This window comes from Arvicanthis niloticus, chromosome 27, assembly GCF_011762505.2.
Source record: "Arvicanthis niloticus isolate mArvNil1 chromosome 27, mArvNil1.pat.X, whole genome shotgun sequence".
Classification (NCBI taxonomy): domain Eukaryota; kingdom Metazoa; phylum Chordata; class Mammalia; order Rodentia; family Muridae; genus Arvicanthis; species Arvicanthis niloticus.
The window spans coordinates 10,031,001-10,051,449 of record NC_133435.1 but is presented as its reverse complement, the minus strand read 5'-3'; positions in this window follow the sequence as shown (position 1 = coordinate 10,051,449).

Genomic DNA, 20,449 nt, shown 5'->3' with positions numbered 1-20,449 from the left:
TAATGACGTACATAGAGGCCTGGAGGGCTTAGCTAATAAGTTTTCCTTCTCAGACATTCCTCCCTGCAAAAGGTATTTAACCTCAGGCCCACCCTGAAAGGTAGGAAGTGGGGTATGGTTTTACACATCCACTTTCCACCATGACAATAAATGCCTTAAAACCATGGACTGACTCTTTGCATTTGAGATCTGCCGTGGGGAGCCATGGAGACGGCAGCCTATAGAGTTGCTATCTAGTCTCCCACAGAAGGCCTCTCTGTGCTCCCAGCTATGACCACCACCAAGCCCCAGCCTACAATCAAGCCAAGGATTCTCCCCATGGGACAAGCCAGAGCTCCCCCTTTCCCCTCCCTCCAGCCCCGGGCTAGATCCAGCCTGCAGGCACCCACTCCACTCTGTTCTCAGCTCTTCCAAGGTTTCTAGGGGCACTTCGATGTCTGAGAGCCTAAGAACCAGATGGCCCCAACCTCTTTGCAGGCCCGGGGACCCCAGAACCACCTCTAGCTGTCCCTTACCAGAGACTGCACTTTCCCACCTCCCCGTAAGCTCAGTCAAACTTCCTATGTCCTGCCTCCCCAAGCAACCATGCCCTGTGGCAGAGCAGACAAGAGACTTATAACCCTCCACACCAGTGCACACCACACACACACACACACACACACACACACACACACACAAACACACACGGGGCAGGTAATAATAATAGCACATATACCTGCTGCCTTTGAATTCTTCACTTAAGCTACATCAGTCATCTCCTGCTGGTCTCCTGCCTGTAGCGCTCCACTTCTCCCCAGCCCTGTGGGCTTCAGACCCTTGTAAAGCTAGGCTTCTGCAGAAACTTGGTTTCCTGCTGGCCTGCATTCATTTCATGCCCTAAACTTGTTCATTAACAAGTTTCTCTCTGAGAAAAGTTCTACTTTAACAGGAAGAGTGATATGTAGGAGGAGCTAAGTGGGAAGGAGTATTGAGAGGAAGAGATGGAACAAGGAGAGAAGATGAAGAAGAGGAGAAGCTAGGTGATGAGAGAGAGAAAGAGAGAGGGGGCATGGAGGCAGATGTTCACATGTCTCCACCAGTCAAAGATAGTCTTTATATCTAGGTTGGGTATTGAGTTACGCTTCTGATTGAGCATTACCAAACTTATAAATCCTTTGATTAACATTTTTTAAAAATCATATAAAACCAAAAAGGAAAGGGGGGCATGGGACAGGGGTGTTCTAGGGAGGGGAAATGTGGAAAGGGGATGGCATCTTAAATGTAAATAAAATATAAAATTAAAAAAAAAACAAGTTTCTCTCTGGAACAATCTCTGGGGCATCAGGACATAGCTTCCAAAGCTTGGCCATCCTCTCCTCTTTGCTCACACTCTTGCTTACATAGTTCTTCCTGAAAAAGAGAAAAGCAGAAATATATTTAGTTTTACTGATATAGATTATGCCCCGTTTAGTCTCTTGCTGTATATTGTGATGCTAAATTCTGTACCTGAAGGGAAGGTCTAGGCCTATGAGTGAATTCTCCCATTCACAAGTTTTTGTTGTATGAACTTTGTTCCTTAATTTAAAACTGTTGGTTAAATAAATTGGCTATAGCCAATTACTGGAAGGATTGGAGGCAGGGGGTTTGGAGTGAAAGGGTTTGGGGAGGGAGATGAGAAAAGGAGGAAGAAGGGAGAGAGAGGAAGCTGCAATGAGGGGAGATGGATGATGAGCACGTGGTCAGGAGAAACGGCAAGTATCTGAGATACACCACTGGGGAGGTAGCCAGGCCGGCAGTTAGAAGAATAGATTAGGGGTTACCTCCCAGTTATTATCAAAGCCAAATAAAATAACCACAGTCTGAGTCTCATTCATTTGTAAGCTAGCTGGGGATAAGATTGGTGGTACTACAGCCTCCATCACACTGGTAAGTGGGAAGTTGGCTAACCCAGGTTCCTGACTCTGTAGACAAGGCAGCCTATAGGGTCCAGCATAAGCAAATGTAGTCCTGTGTTAAGATCCTTTCCGTTGGCTTAACACTTGCATGCTGTCTTGAGCAAGAGGAGGGCATAGCTCCACTGTGGCTGGCAGGGCTGCCTATTGCTTTTCGTATCCAGCCTTCCCTCCGCACCTCCAAATGCTAGAATGCTAAGTTGTCCCTGATGGGAGGGGAATGTAGGACCAGAATAATCTGCCCAGACACTTCTTACCCAAAAACCGGGAGGGATGATATCTAGCTCTGGGGCTCTGCAGGGCCAGCTTGGGTCCTGCTTGTCAGGCTCATGTCTTCCAATCAATCGGTCTTTTGCTCATGTCTTTGGTTTGCAAATCCCTGCGCAGTGGGTTGACTCCTGGTGTCTGCATCAAGTTTTTCCCCTGATTTCAACCTTAACCAGGAAGTCAACCCCTAACTGAGCATAGAGAATCTTACTCTAGGAAAAAATGTCCTAACGGCCACATATACATAGAACAATCCCTTAGTAAATAAAGACCTGGCTTCTGTTTTAATTGTGCTGAAAGGCAGATCACATGACAGCTAACATGTTAACTCTAAGTGAACAAATGAGTACCTACTGTGTATATTTACACTGTGAATTTAAAACATATATATATATTTTTTTTGAGACAAAGTTTCTGTATCTTACGCTGACCTAGACCTAAGTGTGTAGCCAAAATTTACTTTTAACTTCTGCTTCTCCTGCCACCACCTCCCCAGTGATGTACAGGTGTGTGCCACAATGCCTGGTTCACATAGTGCTGGTGCTGGTACCCAGAGCTTTTTGCGTGCTGTGCAAATGTCCTGCTAACTGAGCCGCATCACCAACAGATGGCCCCAGCAGTATGGGCATTTTTCTAAAGATTTAAATATATTTATTTAATGGGTATGGGTAGTTTGCCCCCAGAGGTCAGAGGAGGACATCAGATCCCATAAAACTGAACTGAAATTATAGACATGGGGGAGAGAGCCCCCATGTAGGTGCTAAAAACTAAACCCTGGTCTTCTGCAAGAGCTATCTTAAGTCTGAGCCATTTCTCCATCTCCGCTGTTGGCATTTTTGACTATGTGTTGTGGCTTGTTTACCAGTAACCTCTAACCTCTAACTGATACATGCCACTAGAACATCCTCAGTTGTGACAGTCAGAAATGCTCTGACACTGCCAAATGTCCCCTAAAGGGAGAAATAGCTCCCCATTAAAGAACCACTGAATCTTAGATCACTAAAAGAAACCACTAAAACCGCTACAGAAAATCAATCTTTATTGCCCTGTATTTTGTGTCTCTGACGCTTTTCATCCAGGACTGTCTGGCTAGTTTTATGACAACTTGGCACAGGCTAGAGTTATCTGCAAAGGGGGAAACTCAATTGAGACAATGCCTCCATAATATCAGGCTGCAGGCAAGCCTGTAGAGCATTTTCTTAATCAGTGATTGATAGCATGAGGGCCCAGCCATTGAGGGTGGGCCATCCCTGGATTGTTGGTCCTGGGTTCTATAAGAAACCTGGCCTAGCAAGCCTTGAGGAGCAATGCAGTAAGCAGGCACCCTCCACAGCCTCTGCATCAGCTCTTGCCTCCCGGTTCCTGTCCTGTTTGAGTTCCTCTGCTCACTGCTTTTGATGATGAACTGTTGTATGGACCTGCAAGTGAAATAAACTCTCTCCTCCATAAGTGCGTTCAGTCATGGTGTTTCATCATAGCAATAATAAGTAACCCTTAGACAGGGATCCTACCAGTCTCTAATGTATGTATGTGTATGGTGTATGTGTGTGTATACATGTGTATATGTGTATATATGTGTGGTGTGTGTGCAGTGTATGTGTGGTATATGTGTGTGTGGTTTGTGTATGTGTATATGGTGTATTGTGTGTTTGTGTGTGTGGTGTGTGGTATGTGATATGTGTGATGTATGTGTGTATAAATGTATGTGCATGTATGTGTGTATGCTGTGTGGTGTGTGGTGTATATGTGTGTATGTATGTGTGTATGTGATATATGTGTGTGTGGTGCATGTGTATGTGAGTGTGGTGTGTGATATATGTGGTGCATATGTATATAGTGTGGTCTATAGTATGTGGTGTGTGTGGTGCAAGCATAGAGTATATGTGTATATGTATGTGGGGTATGTGGGGGGTGTTGTATTTGTGTGTGTGGTGTGGTGTGTGTGTGTGTGTGGTATGTGGTATGTATGGTGTATATGTGTATAGTGTGGTATGTGTGTGTGTGTGGTGCATGTGTGGTGTATATGTGTATAGTGTGGTATGTGTGTGTGTGTGGTGCATGTGTGGTGTATATTTGTGTATGCATGTGATGTGTGTGTGGTGTTGTATTTGTGTGTATGCATGTGATGTGTGTGTGTGTGCATGTGTGGTGTGTGGTGTGTGTGTGTGTGTGTGTGTGTGTGTGTGTGTGTGTGTGTTCCTCATCTCTCTACTGCTCATCCTTTCCTGCTGCCACTACTTCTTCAAGTCAGAGAACTGTGATTGGAGAGGAGGCCCGAGGCCCTGGTACTACAGTGCATGCCCTAAATTACATGTTCTGGAACACTTGAGAAGTTGAGGCAGGAGGATTACTTGACCCATGGAGAAGTAGAAAAAGAGAGAAAGGAAGAAAAAGAGGGAAGCTGGGAGCTAAGAGAAAAGCAGGAGGTCTAAACACACAACTTTGCCCTTCCTCCCTTCAGACACACCATTGCATAGCAGTGGGAGATATTCTGGAAGAGGAGGAAACCTGCAGTAGACAAGAGATACCAGGGATTTCTGGAAGACCTCAGACAGCCAGTGATGGAAAAGCATCAGCAGATGCCTGAAACACACTAGGCTTCAGATGCCTTGCATTGGGGAGGTGGGGTGGGAGGAGTGTTCATGGCAGGAACTGAATTGTGAGTCTCTGAGCACACCTGACCTCAGCTCATATCTCCAAGAGTAAAGTCAGATGTCCACCATCATGCCTGATGGCCTACATCCAGTCTCCAAAACACACAAGGTAGGGGAAAGGCATGACTCAAGCAAGACTGCTGCTCACAAGTACCCATAATTCCAAGGAACCCAATACCCTCTCTGGTCTTAACAGGTAACTGCATACATGTGAACGTATTCCCACACAGATACACACACATAAGGTAATTGCGAATAAACTATATCTTTTTAAAAAGAGAAAAATAATTTCTCCCTTGGTTGACGGCATCTCAACTCATTCCAGCGTGCTGATAGGAACACTGACTGTAGTACAGAGAGACTAAACTTGTCTGTTGGGAATTGGCTCTAATGCTTTGTCTTATTTCAGCTCCCAAAAGCTGTACTTCCAGACCTGAAGGTCCTTGCCCCCAGCTGGCTTTGATTGATAATAAAGAATCGCAGTACAGCCAATGGCTGGGCAGGGAGATGAGGCAGGACTTTTAGGTTCCATGGGCAAGGGACTGAGGAAGAGAGGGGAGAGACAGAGAATCACCATGACGGGGAAGCAGAAAGATGAAACTGCATGCAAGAATCCGAGGGCCACTTTCCAATTGGGTCTGGGGTAGCAGAAATGAAATGTATACTATTTTAAAGATGTTAACTCAGCAATACAGGAATGGAGTGTTTTGCTGTGGGGAGGTTTAGAGGTGCCCAGCTATTGAGCTAGTCAACACATATCAAAATTAGCTGGGGAGTGTGTGTGTGTGTGTGTGTGTGTGTGTGTGTGTCTTTCATTTGCAAATCCAGAGAGCTCTTGGGTGGGTGTTTAACTAATTCACACTTGACACAGTGAACTTTCATTGTCTTAAAAGTCAGTTCTCTAGAAAAACCAATTGCCTGTCACCCTTTCATAGGCAAAGATAAGGAACACATGTTTGGGTCATCAATATTTTCTTCTCAAGTCTCTTCTCTGAGAGGTACCCCTGACCTTTAGCTGACCTTGGTGGCCAAGTATGTCCTACTATACTTCCAGCTATAGTCGCTTGAAAAAGAGTAAACACCTGCCCAGACATCACCAGCCCCAAATTCATCAAAAGAACATAAATTTTTGCTCACTTATTCAGTAAGTATTATTTCGCATGCTCCAGGCACTGTTTAAGACTTGAGAGTATGATCCCAAACAAAGAAATCTCATGTGCACATGGACCAGAGAAATGTACCACAGTGAAATGACATCCTTAGAGATGGGGGACTCTGGAATAAGTTTTGTTGATGGTGAGATTCTACTGGGACGATCCATGAGGTTTGGCTGTCAGCTTGCTCCATAACTTTTGGATATCATAAAATATGTCAGTGTCTCTCCAATAAATTCCCTTTTGCCTATTCTAGAACAAAACAAAAATCATAATTTCTCCTGTAAAAGAAAAGGCCATATTGGGCAGAGTACTCCGGAGCAACAGAACCAGTAGGGCTGGGTAGCTCAACAGTGGCTGTATGCACACTTGGGAGCTTCTGACACTCCCTGTCTCTGCTGTCCCAGTCCAATGCTGGAGGCTTGACAGATTCCTGGAGTCACCACTGTGTAGTCTAGGTTGGAAGGCCAAAGCAACTGGAGTCTGCTGTCAGGCAAGGATGGCAGAGGGGGACACACTCACTCAGAAGTGGCTGGGAAGGTCGCTCGGCACATACAGCTCTTTCTTCGGAACTCTTGGCATCTGAGCTACCCATTGAAAGATGCTGCCACTTTGAGGGTGAGTCTTCCCCATTTAGTTAAACTTCTGTAGAAATGGCTTCATAAATGTGCCTAGTGGAGTGTCTCCCAGGTGACCCTAGGTGACCCCCTTCGGGTTTGTCATTGTCGTCTTTGCCTCCTCATTAGCTTCATGCACCACTATTGCCTTTCAGAAAAATAGAGCCCACAGATGCATAACAAGGAACAGATCAAGTGACTGAGTGACACATAGTGAACCCATTGCTCTCTCTGTGTCAGTGTGGCGCTAAGCACACTGCCCTTCTGGTGCTGTTATTAACGCATAAGTAACATTCATTCCTTTATAACTTTATAATATAAGTTACATTAATGCATATTTAACAAAAAGAAACAATTATGCAGAAACTCCTGTTTGAATACTGTTCACACTATACCTTCTAAGGAAGCCCTGGAATTCCTCAATTTTTCCTTCAATTTGGATCACCCTTTTTTTGTTGTTTTATTAGTTTTTGTTTTTGTTTTTTTTTTTTGGTTTTTTTTTTTTTTTTTTTTTTTGCTACTTTTTGTGATAAGGTCTTACTATGTATTCCAGACTGACCTCAAACTTTTTTTTTTTTTTCCAAAACAGGGTTTCTCTGTATAGCTTTGGCTGTCCTGGAACTCACTCTGTAAACCAGGCTGGCCTCGAACTCAGAAATCCGCCTGCCTCTGCCTCCCAAGTGCTGGGATTAAAGATGTGCGCCACCACTGCCCGGCAACCTCAAACTCATTAGGTAACCCATGCTGGCCTAAAACTCATAATCTTCCTGCCTCGGTGCTAAAGTTTCAGAATTGCACATTCATGCCCTGCTTACCGTTTTCCCCCAGTGCTGGGAGTTGAACCCAGGGCCTGAAGCAGGTTAGGCAAGCACGTTACCACTGAGCTACATGCCCAGTGCCTGTCCTTTGTGATAATTTCCTCATTTTATAAAGTAGAACATATGATCCTTCCCCTTCCAAAATTTGATAACTAATTAATCATAAGATGTGGTCCCAGTGGGTATAAGAATGTGGCACTAAGGGCTGGAGAGATGGATCAGAGCTTAAGAGCACTGGCTGGTCTTCCAGGGGTCCTGAGTTCAATTCCCAGCAACCACATGGTGGTTCATAACCATCTATAATGAGATCTGGTGCCCTCTTCTGGCCTGCAGACATACATGCAGGCAGAATGCTGTATACATAATAAATAAATAAACCAATCTTTAAAAAAAAAAAAAAAAAGAATGTGGCACTAAGACACACACACACACACGCACGCACACACAAATAAAATGTAATACAAATTTTGGAGAGATTTTGGGGAAAACACCTCAGAAAAGAGAGGGGAAACAGAGTGAGCAAGGAGAGTCCTGGGGAATCAAACTCAGGCCACCAGTCTTGGCAGCAAGTGTCTTTTTCCCTGTGCCATCCGGCTAGCCTTCCCCCAAGATCTCTTGCATATCTAATTCCATCTTGGTGTCCTCTTTAGAAGACCAGAGCTGACACCAGGATTGTCTGGTTTCCTATTCTTGTATAAAAATGAACCTCAATGGGCAGGAGAGATGGCTCAGTGGTTAAGAGCGCCGACTGCTCTTCCAGAGGTCCTGAGTTCAATTCCCAGCAACCACATGGTGGCTCACAAGCATCTGTAGTGGGATCTGATGCCTTCTTCTGGTGTGTCTGAATAGAGCTACAGTGTGTTCACACACATAAAATAAATAAATAAATCTTTTCTAAAAATGACCCTCAAGCATGCCTCCCAAGAACAACCATGTATTATTTCCCAAGATCCTGAGACTTAGGGGCTCCTGCATGGTCCAGCTGTACAGTGAGGTAGATAGGTTGGTTTGGAAGATGTGCAAGCCTCACTTATGTGTCTGTTGTGCCAGAACAGAGACTGCAAAGCTGGGCTCAGCTGAGACTATCAACCCAACCATAGTGACTATATGTGGCATCTCTGGCATGCAGGCCTTTTAATTTTTCTTTTTTAATTTGTTTGACTGTTTGCCCTGAGTGTACATATATACATTATGTGTGTGTATCCATGGAGGTAGAGAGCATCAGGTCACATGACACATGAAACTGAAGTTAGAGATGGTTGTGAGCCACATGAGTGCTGGGAATTGAATGTCGGTGCTCTAACCGCTGGACCATCTCTCCAGCCCCAGCATCCAGGACTTAATTCGAATATCTCTTTGGTTGTGTCTTTGCCTTCCGACAGCACCACTCCTGCCATACTGTGATGGTAAAAGACACAACAGACACATCCAGAATAAAAAAGAGGTAATCATCCCAGTTTGAAGCCAGAAGAGCCAAGAAATTCAGTGATGCTCTAAACAGCCACACGGGGTCACTCTTCCACTTATGAAAACACCTGCCATTTAAACCAAGAGGCATTTATGAATTCTAACCAAAAGCAAACTGGTTACAACAGACATGCAGGGCAGGTTCCATCTGGTGCTACTTAGTTTTTGCCCTCATTGGTCACCATGGCCCAGCTGTTAATGACAGAAAGGACAGGGATTTGGTGCTGATGAGACTGCCTTAATGAGTCAGTCCCCAGACCACAGCCTTATGAAGGGAGGTAGAACACTTTTGTTGTTGGCAGGTATTTTATTTTTCTACAAATGCAGAAGGCTGTCGTGAGACGTGACCACTAGCCACAGATTCACTGATCATTTGGAGCCTGTGAAACAGCAACTCTCCTTCCGTTTTCTAGTAAGCATACGGGGGAAGGAGACAGGCTCTCTGGCTCACCTCCTCCTAAGGGGCAGCTGTGGTCTCTGCTGGTGCCTTCTGAAACTCTCTTCACTGAGAAAGAGACAAGGAGTTACAGGCTCGTGCTGTGTGGGACTAATCTCCCAGGAAAACTGCCTGCATCATCAAGAGTTCAGGTGAGCCTCCTCCAGAGCAACCATCACAGCTGTGCTGGCTGCTGACAATTCCCTTGTAGAAGGAGGAAAAGGAAAGTCCCCATCCACCCCTCCGGACCAGTTGCATGCACATGGTCCCAGTGGGGAGGAGAAAGAGTACACGGGGAGGAAGCAGTAGGGAGAGGGCTCCGCCTGCCTCAGCATCACCATCCATGCTGGGTAGAGACATTCACCAGAGCTGTATTAGGCTACCCATGCTCCTACCCGTACCCCACTCATTGGTCTGTAGGGTTCACAGGATGAACGTCAGTGGACTAACCTCAACCTGTTGGTCCTCAGGAAGAGAGGGGGACATTGTTTACATCTCCCACAGGAAAAGTATTTTAGGAATAGCTGTGAATGTAGCTTTATGGTGAAGTGTTTGCCTATAGTGCAAGGTCATGGGTTTGATTCCCAGTGACCCTTTTGATTACAAAAGGGGGTCAGTGGGATAATAATGAAGGCCAGTGAATTATGTGTTAAAGGAAGAGCACAGCTAGAAATGCAAGTCCTGAAGTTGGTTCTCCCAAAGAGATTGATAGTCTTGTTTGATTGTTTGTTTTTATTTGTTTCAGAGAGGATCTCACTGTATAACCTTGGCTGGCCCGGAACTGACTCTGTAGATCAGGTTAGCCTCAAACTCACGGAGATCTGCCTACCTGTGCGTCCCAAGTGCTGGGATTAAAGATGTGAATCACCACACCTGGTTTACAGTAGTCTTATAAATCTGTGTTGTCCTTTGCCAAGTCATCTATACAAGAATTATTCAGTTTAGACTTGGTAATGAAGAAAGACTCACCATCCCAGGGGTTGATAGTGGGGAGAGCCAAGTTTGGAGTGTGGTATGGATCTGCTGTGTATTGAAGCAATGTTGTCGTATAGCCCAGGCTGGCCTCAAACTCATTATGAAACAAGGACCGTGAATCCCTCTTTCTCGAACCTCCTGGGTGCTGTTATCACCATACATGGTTGACGAGGTACTAGAGATAGAACATGGTAGACAAACATTCCACCAACATACCCAATTCTCTCAGTTCCAATTTCTTGAGAGCAAGATGCAGTAGCAGGCTCCAACCTAAGGAAGAAGTGAAATTTCTCTGAAAAAGTACCATTTCGTAGTAAATGCTCACAGAATCAGAGAGGCCAGAAAAGCAGGCATAGAATACAAACCCACTTGGGACTCTTGCATGGGCAACACTGCCCAATAGGGAATCCCCATTTAGCACCTACAAGATCCAGAGTCTGGAAAAGGAGAATTTTATGTCTGTGTTAAGATCACATATGAATGAGGAACAGGTGTAAAAAGCGCATGCCTTGTAAGACTGACTGCCTGAGTGTCAGCTCGAGAATCCACATAAGAAGCCCAATGTAGGGGAGCATGTCTGCAAACCCAGCACTTCCATGGCAAGACATGAAGGGTGGACAGGAAGAATGGGAGGAATGTTAGTCGAGTATGGAAGGGCATCCTCTGACTTCCAAATGCATGTCTACACTCACACATTCATAATACACACAATATCATATACACCCACCAAATAAATTATGTTTTAAAAGAGATCACATTTGGTTCCCCCCCCCCCTTATCCTTTGGAGATAGCTGAAGCTGCAGGTAACATTAAACCTTAACACGTACCATGTTTTTACACACACACACACACAACCACAGTAACATTAAATCTAAAAACTAGCCTCAGTAAGATAGTAACAGATTGACAATGTGAATCCATAGACAAACTGGCTTCCAGAGTGTTTGAAGCCCTATATTTGGTCCATAGAACCATTTAAAAAAAAAATGAAGAAGTTGAGGCTAGAGAGATAGATAACTCAGCAGTTAAGAGTACATACAGCTTTTGCAAAAAGGCAAGTTGGATTCTAAGCACCCACATCAGAGTCTCACAATTGGCTGAAACTCCAGCTCCAAGAGGATCTGATTCTTCTGGAATCCACAGATTTCTACACACACACACACACACACACACACACACACAAACACAGAGGGGGAGAGAGAGGGAAAAGGAGAGGGAGAGGGAGAGGGAGAGGGAGAGGGAGAGGGAGAGGGAGAGGGAGAGGGAGAGGGAGAGGGAGAGGGAGAGGGAGAGGGAGAGGGAGAGGGAGAGGGAGAGGCATCATTAAAATACTCTTTTTTTAAAAGTGCAGTAAGTTCCTAAAGTAGAAAGACATTCTTTCTTTCTAGAATGTTCCATTAATATTTATTTTTAGGACACGTTTAGCCACAACAAAATGAAAACTCAAAGAGCAGGTTTTGTCTGTTGTCTTATCTTTCAGAGCATCCGGGCACTCTCCCACATCCGCAGAGGGAGGCAAGGCACACTGCCTTCAACCAAAACTGGATGAATGTAAGATTTGTTCAAACCTTCCCTGCATTAAATTTGGAGGAAGCCCCAGAGAGATGGCTCAGCAAGTAAAGGTGCTTGCCACCAAGCCTGATACTTGGGTTCCATCCCCGGAACCGAAGGAGAAAACCAACTCCCAGAAGTTCTTCTCTGACCTCTGTACTCTGATATGTAGCTCAGCGCGCGTGCACACACACACACACACACACACACACACAATGTTAAAGCAGATAGTAAATTAAAGGAGAACAGTTATTGTTCTTGACGTTTTTTTATTCATTTGTATGTTTGTTTTTTTATTTATATGTATAGTTTGTGTAGGCCACACATATGCAAATGCCATGAGGGCCAGAGAAGGCATCGGGTCCCACTTGAGCTGGAGTCACAAGTGGTTGTGAGTCACCAGATGTCTATGCTGGGACCAGAACAAGTTCCACTTCTCTATGATGAAGAAGACATCTCTATTGTTGTCGTTAGCTCTCTCCGTGCTCTTTGCAGAGTTTCAGCATGTCAACAGTGTTCTCTGGAGTCTCTTGCTACAGTCTCACCATCCTCATCTTCACCGTCTTACAGATATAGGTTGTTCTTTTGGTGGTATCCTTCTCTCAGCTTCTTGATTTTGAAACAGAACCAGCCCCTGGCATTCTAAAGGATGAACTATACTTGGCCATGATATATCAAAATTGTTTAATCATTCTGCATTCTACTCTTTGCTCTCTAAAGTTAATGCACAGTAGGATTCTTGCATCTACGCTCACAGCTGAGTCTGGTCTGGAATGAGATCTTATTGCACTTTCTCTTATCAAGCTATGATGCCGATTATGTTGACACCATAAAAGAAAGCTGGCTAGCTCGCTAGCTTAAAAACAGAGAAACTTTTTAAATATAAACACTTATCAAAGTTAGAATCACTCCCTTTAAAAAGTTAGTATTGCTAAGGCACTGGTGTGTGACTCAGTGGCAGAACACCTGCTTAGCATGTATAACAGTGTCTTAGGTTCAACCCCAGCACTAAGACATGAATATAAAATAGAAGTCAGAACACTTTCATCATCTGCAGTATTAAAACAAAATAAACAAAATTAAAACAAATAAAAGTCTTAATTGAAATTTAAAATTTATTAAAATTAGAAAAGTAATGGACTATACACATAGTGGAACCCACAATTATTAATAGTGGCCCCTTTGGTTTCATTATTTTTAACCTGTTTTATTACATTCTGTTTATTGTCGGGGAGGAGTACGTGTAGCCACCGCATGCACAAGCACGCTGGCCATCAAGCACTTTGACCCACTGAGTCATGTCTTTCATTCTTAAATGTCACTGTTGGACACTAGGAGAACCTGCATAATTGACATGGGTTAGGGTCACGTATTAGCTGTATTGCTGTGCTAAAATCATTTGGCTTCTCAGCTTCAGGTTCCCCGAAAGCAAATGAAATCTTAGCATTCACTTCTCTGCCCAGTTTTTTTGTTTTTTTGTTTTTTTTAAAGTGAAATATAACTAACTTAAAAGTTATTAAAGACGAGTACTGACAACCAGTCTTGGCAAACCACAAGTGAGAACAAAGATCTTGGCACCCAGTTTCAACCCCAACAGAATCACATAACCATCTTAACTGGAGGTAAGAAAGTACACATGAGGCCACAACACAAGTGCCCAGTCCCCTGCCCCCAATCCCTTCTGTCTGCAGTGGAACTGGAGATATTCTGGACTCTATGATCTACAAGGAAAAGCAGGGAAGCTTTGAGCCAGTGTTCATCCCCTTTGCCTGTCCCTTTACTGAACCCTCCTCCTTCCATGTTCTTGCTAATGTTCCTCTCCTGAACTCTGAAGCAGGACACTGACACCCCCCACTTCAGTGGATAACTTTTTCCTTTCACCTCCTCTCTTGGGTGAGCTGGGAAGTAAAATGCAAATGTGTTCCCTTCTCTTTGAAGAGCTAAGCCCTCCCTTCCCTGAAGCAAAGAGGAACTTGTTTTTCAGGTTATGGATCTGAGGTACCACAAAAGAAAAAACATAGGTGAAAAACAAGAGAGACAAATGCTCACCCAGACTCAGGGCACTTTGGACTTGTGTGGGGAACAAAGTCTGTGAGTTTAGAAAGGGGACGTGCCAGGCTTTGCTCCTCATGGGCACCTGGCAATCAGTAAGACCTCAGACACAAGTACTTGGGTCATCTAATCAATAGTGCACTGGGCACTGGGTTTCAGAGCTTTACAAAACACTCGGTGTATTTGGTATACTAAATGCATCATGAAAACTGCTAGATGCTGCCCAACTGACAGGATGCTGCAGATGTGGACAGTGGACAGATCAGCTGTCACTGGGTGAACAGATGAGTAAGAGTGAGGTAAGGGCGGAACTTTGGTGCAGGTAGAGCTTGTGACAGGGGTAGGGCTATACAGCTGGCAGAACATTTACAGTCATGTGTCACCCAGCCCAGTTGATTGGCAACTGGGAGTCAAAAAAAAAAAAAAAAAAAAAAAAAAAAAAAAAAAAAAAAGTGATGATCTGGCAGCCTTGAGCTTGGAACCAGAAAAAATGGTTCAGCCAATGAAGAACTTGACAGGAATCATGAAGACATGAGTTTGGTCTTCAGAATCCAAGTAAAAAAAGCTGAGCTTGTGGCACAACCTCGTAAGCCCAGTATGAAGAAGCCAGAGACAGAGGATCCCTGAGCTCCCTGACCAGCCAACCTGGCCTAACGGGAGAGCTGAAGGTCAGTATCTCAACACAACAATGTGAGTGGCTCCTGGGGGAAATGCATGATTTCTCTATATGTATGAACTCATGTGCACACATCCTTAACGCAGATCCTAAAAGCAAAGAATGGAAGGAAGAAGGAAGGAAGGAAGGAAGGAAGGAAGGAAGGAAGGAAGGAAGGAAGGAAGGAAGGAAAACCTAACCTGTTGGTTTACTAACTAGTCTTATGTCATCTTGACACACAAATGGGAGTTACCTGAAAGGAGGGGAATTTAACTGAGAAAATGCTTCCAGAAGATCCAGTTGTAAGGCATTCATTTTCTTACTTGGTGATTGATGACGGAGGGCCCAGCATATGGTGTGTTCCATCCCTGGGCCGTTGGTATCTGAATCAGCTCCTGCCTCCAGGTTGCAGCCCTGTTGAAGTTCATGTCCTGGCTTCCTTCGATGATGGACTATGATGTAAAAGTGTAAGCCCTATAAACCCAATCCCTCCCCAACTTGTTATTGGTCATGGTGTTTCATCACAGCAATAGAAACTAAGATAGAAATTAGTACCAGGAGTCAGCTATTGCTGTGATAGATCCAACCACGTTTTAGGGAATGATGTGGAAGGTCTTTGGAAGTTTAGCCTAGAAAATCCATTGAGTGTTGAGGGCTCAGTGGGTTGTTCTGTGTGAGGCTTGAAGATAAGAATATCGTGAACAGTGCAGAAGATGGAAGCCTGGCTTGTGAAGTTTCAGAGGAAAACTTAAAGACTCTATCAGAGACATTTGCTATTTTGAGTTGAGATTCTGTCTTTTTGCTCAGCTGGGGGTGAAGGGGCAGCCTTAATTAATAAGAAACCAGCAACACTGAAGTGAAACTTTTGTAATTCTGGGACACTTGATGCTGGTCATCTGGAGCTAAGAAATTAGGGATGATTAAGAGGAAACGCGCGTCATTAAGGTGAAATCTTCCGGGAAGTGTTTATGGGTTAGCACACATAAGCTGTGTTCCAGAGTGGTTGTGGTGGCAGCCAAACTTGTTAGTGTAAGTATCATGCAGGTAATACTGGTTTTGACATAAAGGAAGCATGGAAAGCAGCTAAAGCTTGGCACTGTAAGAGGCCAGGAGAAGCCATAGGTGAAGGGGCAGCCTCAGTGGCAGATGAAGGCCTAGGCCTGAAGGAGTCATGCAAAAAAAGTTGGGGATTGTCACCATGAGGAGAGCCTATGACAGGCTGTTGGTGAAAGTGCAGCCCAGTTGCAGCAGAACTCAGAGTTTTGGAAATGCCAGTGCCGTGGGATGACCATCACGAATGGCAGCAGCAGTGGAGTAGAGTCAGCCAGAGCCTAGAAGACAAGCTGTGTGTGTTGAGAGAGCAGAACTGATGTAGTGACTCACGCTCCTTGGAGGAGCCCAGAAGATTGTGAGTGACTTCCAGATAGTTGGACATTGAAATAGTTATACTCTTGGAGTTTTGTTTTGCATGGCTCAAATTGTAATTGTGCCCTTGTTTTTCCCTCTTGAAGAAGATATTTAACTTAATTTTGATTTTTACAGGATCCTACAGCTCAAAGACTTTGAACTTATTAAAAAAAAAGGATTTTACATTTTAGGAGAGACTGGATATTTTTTCCAATATGACATTTTTATTGATTATTTGGGAATTTCACATAGCATAGCCCAATCACACTCACTTCCCAGTCCTCCCACTCTGTTCCCCTATCCTTATGAACCCCCAAAAAAGAAGAAGAAGAAAAAAAGTCCAATCCATGTTGCCTATAGAGTCCATATACTTAGTGAAACATTGTCAAACTCCCAGTGGCCATCTGCTGTGGAGAGCTACACTTCATCATCGTTATCACAAGTTTTAAGAGTTCTCTTCAAAAGCTTCTTTGTCTAAGCTGTTTCTTTTGGTGGAGCTAGGAGTTGTCACAGAAGCCTTCTATGTCACTCTTTTTCAACTGTGAGTCAGCAGTTATCAGTACTACTGCAAAAGAAACTTCCTTGTCCTGTAAGTCAGGGGGAGAACAGAACATGGACTTCCACATGTTTTCTGGCGATAGCACAGACCACGGACATCCACATGGCCTCAGACATCAGCAGGTACAGGAACCTCAGCATGGCCTCCAGGGGAAGTACAAACCACAGATATCGACATGTCCCTCTGCCACAGCACAGGCCCTGAACATTATCATAGCCTTCAGTGACAACACAGACCACAGACATCACATGACCTTCTAAGGAAGCACAGACCACAGATATCAACATGGACAGCCTCACAGTCCTTGGAAGCAGCATGGCCCACAGATACCAACATGGCTTCAGGTGGCAGCACAGACCACAGACATCTGCCTGGCCTTTGGTGGTAACACAGGACATCAATATTCCCTCCCCACCCTAGCTACAGCAGGACCATAGACCCCAATACGGCCCTTGGTGGACGTGGCTTCAGGCAGCAAGAGATTGGATATTTTAAAGAGACTGACGTTTTTATTTGTTTGAGTCTGTAAAGACAGCAGAACTTTTAAAGTTAGTTTTGTTTTTAATTTGAGATCTTGGGATGAATTAGAAAGGAAAGGTGCAGCTTAATAGTGATGTGTTTATGTGTTAAATTGACAAGGGGTCAGTTGTACTGGCTAGTCTTATGTCAACTTGACCAAATTAAGGAGGGAACCTCAAATGAGAAAATGCCTCCTTAAGATCCACGTGGAAGGCATTTTCTTAATTTGTGCCTGATGAAGGAAAGGTCACTCAGCCATTGTGAATAGTTTCATCTCTGGGTTGGTGGACCTGGGTTCTATAAGAAAGCAGGCTGAGCAAGCTGTGATGAGCAAGCCAGTAAGCAGCATCCCTCCATGGCCTCTGCATCAGCTCCTACTCCAGGTTCCAGACCTGTTTAAGTTCCTGTCCTGGCTTCAGTGATATACTACAATGTGGAAGTGCAAGCTGAATAAACCCTTTCCAAGTTGCTTTTGGTCATGGTGTTTCATCACACCAATAGAAATTCTAACAAGGATACATAGGATTTAAACCTAGTAGATGATAAAATCTGAAAAAAAAAAAAAAAAAGACAGCTCCCCTCATACCACAAGCACGTGTACACACACACACACATGCACACACACACACACACACACACACACCCTTCATTCTCTTGGCAGACCATTTGTGGGGCTGGAGATCAAGCCAACCTTGAACATGCTAGTTAAATGCTCTACCAATGAGCTACATCCACAGCCCTCCCCCTTACTAGTCACCCCTTGGCCTTGATGCCACACACGTGCCTTAGCTCTGTTGTTAGCCTCAAGAACTGGACCAGGTTGCCAGGGCTAGACTCCAGAGCTATCCCTCCTGCCCCATCTTGATGTAGTCATTCTCAGAGCTAAGCTGCTAGAAGGATGCAAGGGCTTCCTCGTCCTTAGTGTATCCTTCAAATGATGCAGGTGATAGTTCATTTTATTTGTATACTTGACACAATCTGAAACCACCTGGGAAGACAGTCTTCCCAGGGACTGTCTAGATCAGGTTTGTCTAAGAGTTTGTCTGTGGGGAGACCATTTTGATTCTGTTAGTTGATTGATGTGAGCCTAAAGGTGGACAGCATCTTTCCTTGGGTTTGGGTCCTGGACTATACAAAGGAGAAGATGGGTTGAACGCAAGCTCATGTTCTTCTGTTCTCTCTATTCTTAACAGTGGATGTGACAAGCTGCTTCAAATCCCTATCTTGCCTTCTCTACAATGATGGACTGTAGTGCAGAACTGTGAGCCAAATAAGCTCTTTCTCAGTAAAATTCCCTTTGTCAGGATATTTTATCACAACAACAGGAAACAAAGCTAACACAAAGAAGCCACTAGCCATCTGCTTGGGACTCTCCCGCTGTGCTTTCAGGATACAGTAGAACCTATACATATGACAGTCCATTAAACATGCCTTTGCGTGACCTCTGCACAAGTTCCAGCACCTGTGCTACCCTGCCTTCGAATGACTTGGTGCCCAAGGTTACCAGTTCCTTTAAAACGTCCTTCTCAACCTCTAATCTCCTTGCTTCTGATTATTCAGCGCAGTCTTTCTCTCCCGCTTAAACTATCAAATGTTTCTGAATTCTTTCAATTCCACTACCTGCCCTTGGATCACAATGATCCTAATACACACAAAGTGACTGTACTCCCCCCAAGCACTCTTTTAGTGACTGCCTCTACTCTCCTCTCCCAGTGGACAAAAGATCTGAAAACTAGTCCCTCCCCCAGTCTAGCCTGCAGCTTAATTTTATATCACCCTGGAACTAAGAATAGACTTTATGGAAAAAGGGTTCCACTTTTTTGTGGAAGCACTTGGAAAGGAAACTAACATTTAGCAGATACCATAGGCTGCTTGTTCAAATACAAGCATGTCTCAGCACCCGTGAAATAATTTAAACTAATATTAGCATCCTGCCCAGAAACCTACTTGAGAAAAGTACAAGGCCTTAAATTTTTTTTGTGTTGTTTTATATTGGTATTGGTTTTGGTTTTGGTTTTGTTTGGGGGGGGTTGTTTGGTTGGTGATGGTGGTGGGTGTCCAACATAAAATTTTTATTCATTCTTTGGGGATTTCACATCATATACTCCTATTGCTTCACAGTCCTTTCTTGTCCACCTCCCTGCCCCCACCTTTGTGACACGCCCCCCCAGCCAAAAAAAAAAAAAAAAAGTCCTATTGGTGTCATCTATATAATCACTGGAGCATGGTCAAACTCTTTAGTGGCCTGCCTCTTAGGTAGAGCTGAGTCCTTCCCCTCACGAACCCTTGCTGGAAGCCATCTTTTGTGGAGAGCAACACTTATGCAGTTCTCAAGAGTTCTTTACCCTGGGTTCCTGTTTAGGCTGTTACTAGTTTGGAGGAGGGGGAGGGGCACTGGAGTAGAGGTTGTCACAGAAGGCTTCCGTGTCCCTCTTTCTCAATGTGTACATCTGCTGTCATCAATATCACTGTGAACATCACTTATTTGTTCTTTACAGCTCTCAGGAGCATGAATCCTGGGCCCCCACATGGCTTCTGGTGTCAGTACAGACAACGAACAGGGTTCCCAATTGCTACAGGGCCGCAGACCCAGATAAGGCCCTCTGATACAGCTGAGATTATAGACATCAACATGGCTTCAGGCCACAGTATAAACCACAGATGCAGACACGACCATCTACAGCAGCACAGCCCCAGACATCACCACGGAGCCAGGTGGCAGTGCAGGCCACTCAGATCAGTCTACTTCCCAGGGGCAGCATAGCCTATGAACATTGTCAACATGGCTTCAGGCTGTAGCACAAACCACAGACATCTGAGTAGCCATTCTTAATTCTTGAGTTGAATGTTTTATTCATAAAGGGGTATGTGTTTGAAGATATATATATATATATATATATATATATATATATATATATATATATATATGGTACACAGTCTATATAATTATTTAGAGAAATTAAATTTTTAGAAGATTTCATAGCAGAAGAAACCAGTTCAAGCTTGTATTCGAAAATCAGGGTATGACCTTTTTTAGTAAGTATAGAAATAAGGGCATTGCACTACACATTAACTTTTGTTTTTCGAGTAATATGTACTACCCGAGACGTTGGCACCTCTCACAGCCCCTTCTGTGACTACACTGGAATTCCTTTTTTGTCTCGTGGAAGCCAAAAGCTAATCCAAATATTGACTAAGCATTGTAGTGTGGTCCAGCAAGGCCTGAAGACTGAAACAGATTCTCCATTTAATGATGATGTAACTCCTAGTTACCTGGCCTCTCTCAGTATCATTGACTTCTTTGGAATTGAGATAAAAACAATCAAGTGTTCGGAGGGCAAAAAGTGTCTTCCCATCATTTCCCAAACAGTCAACAGTCCTGCATA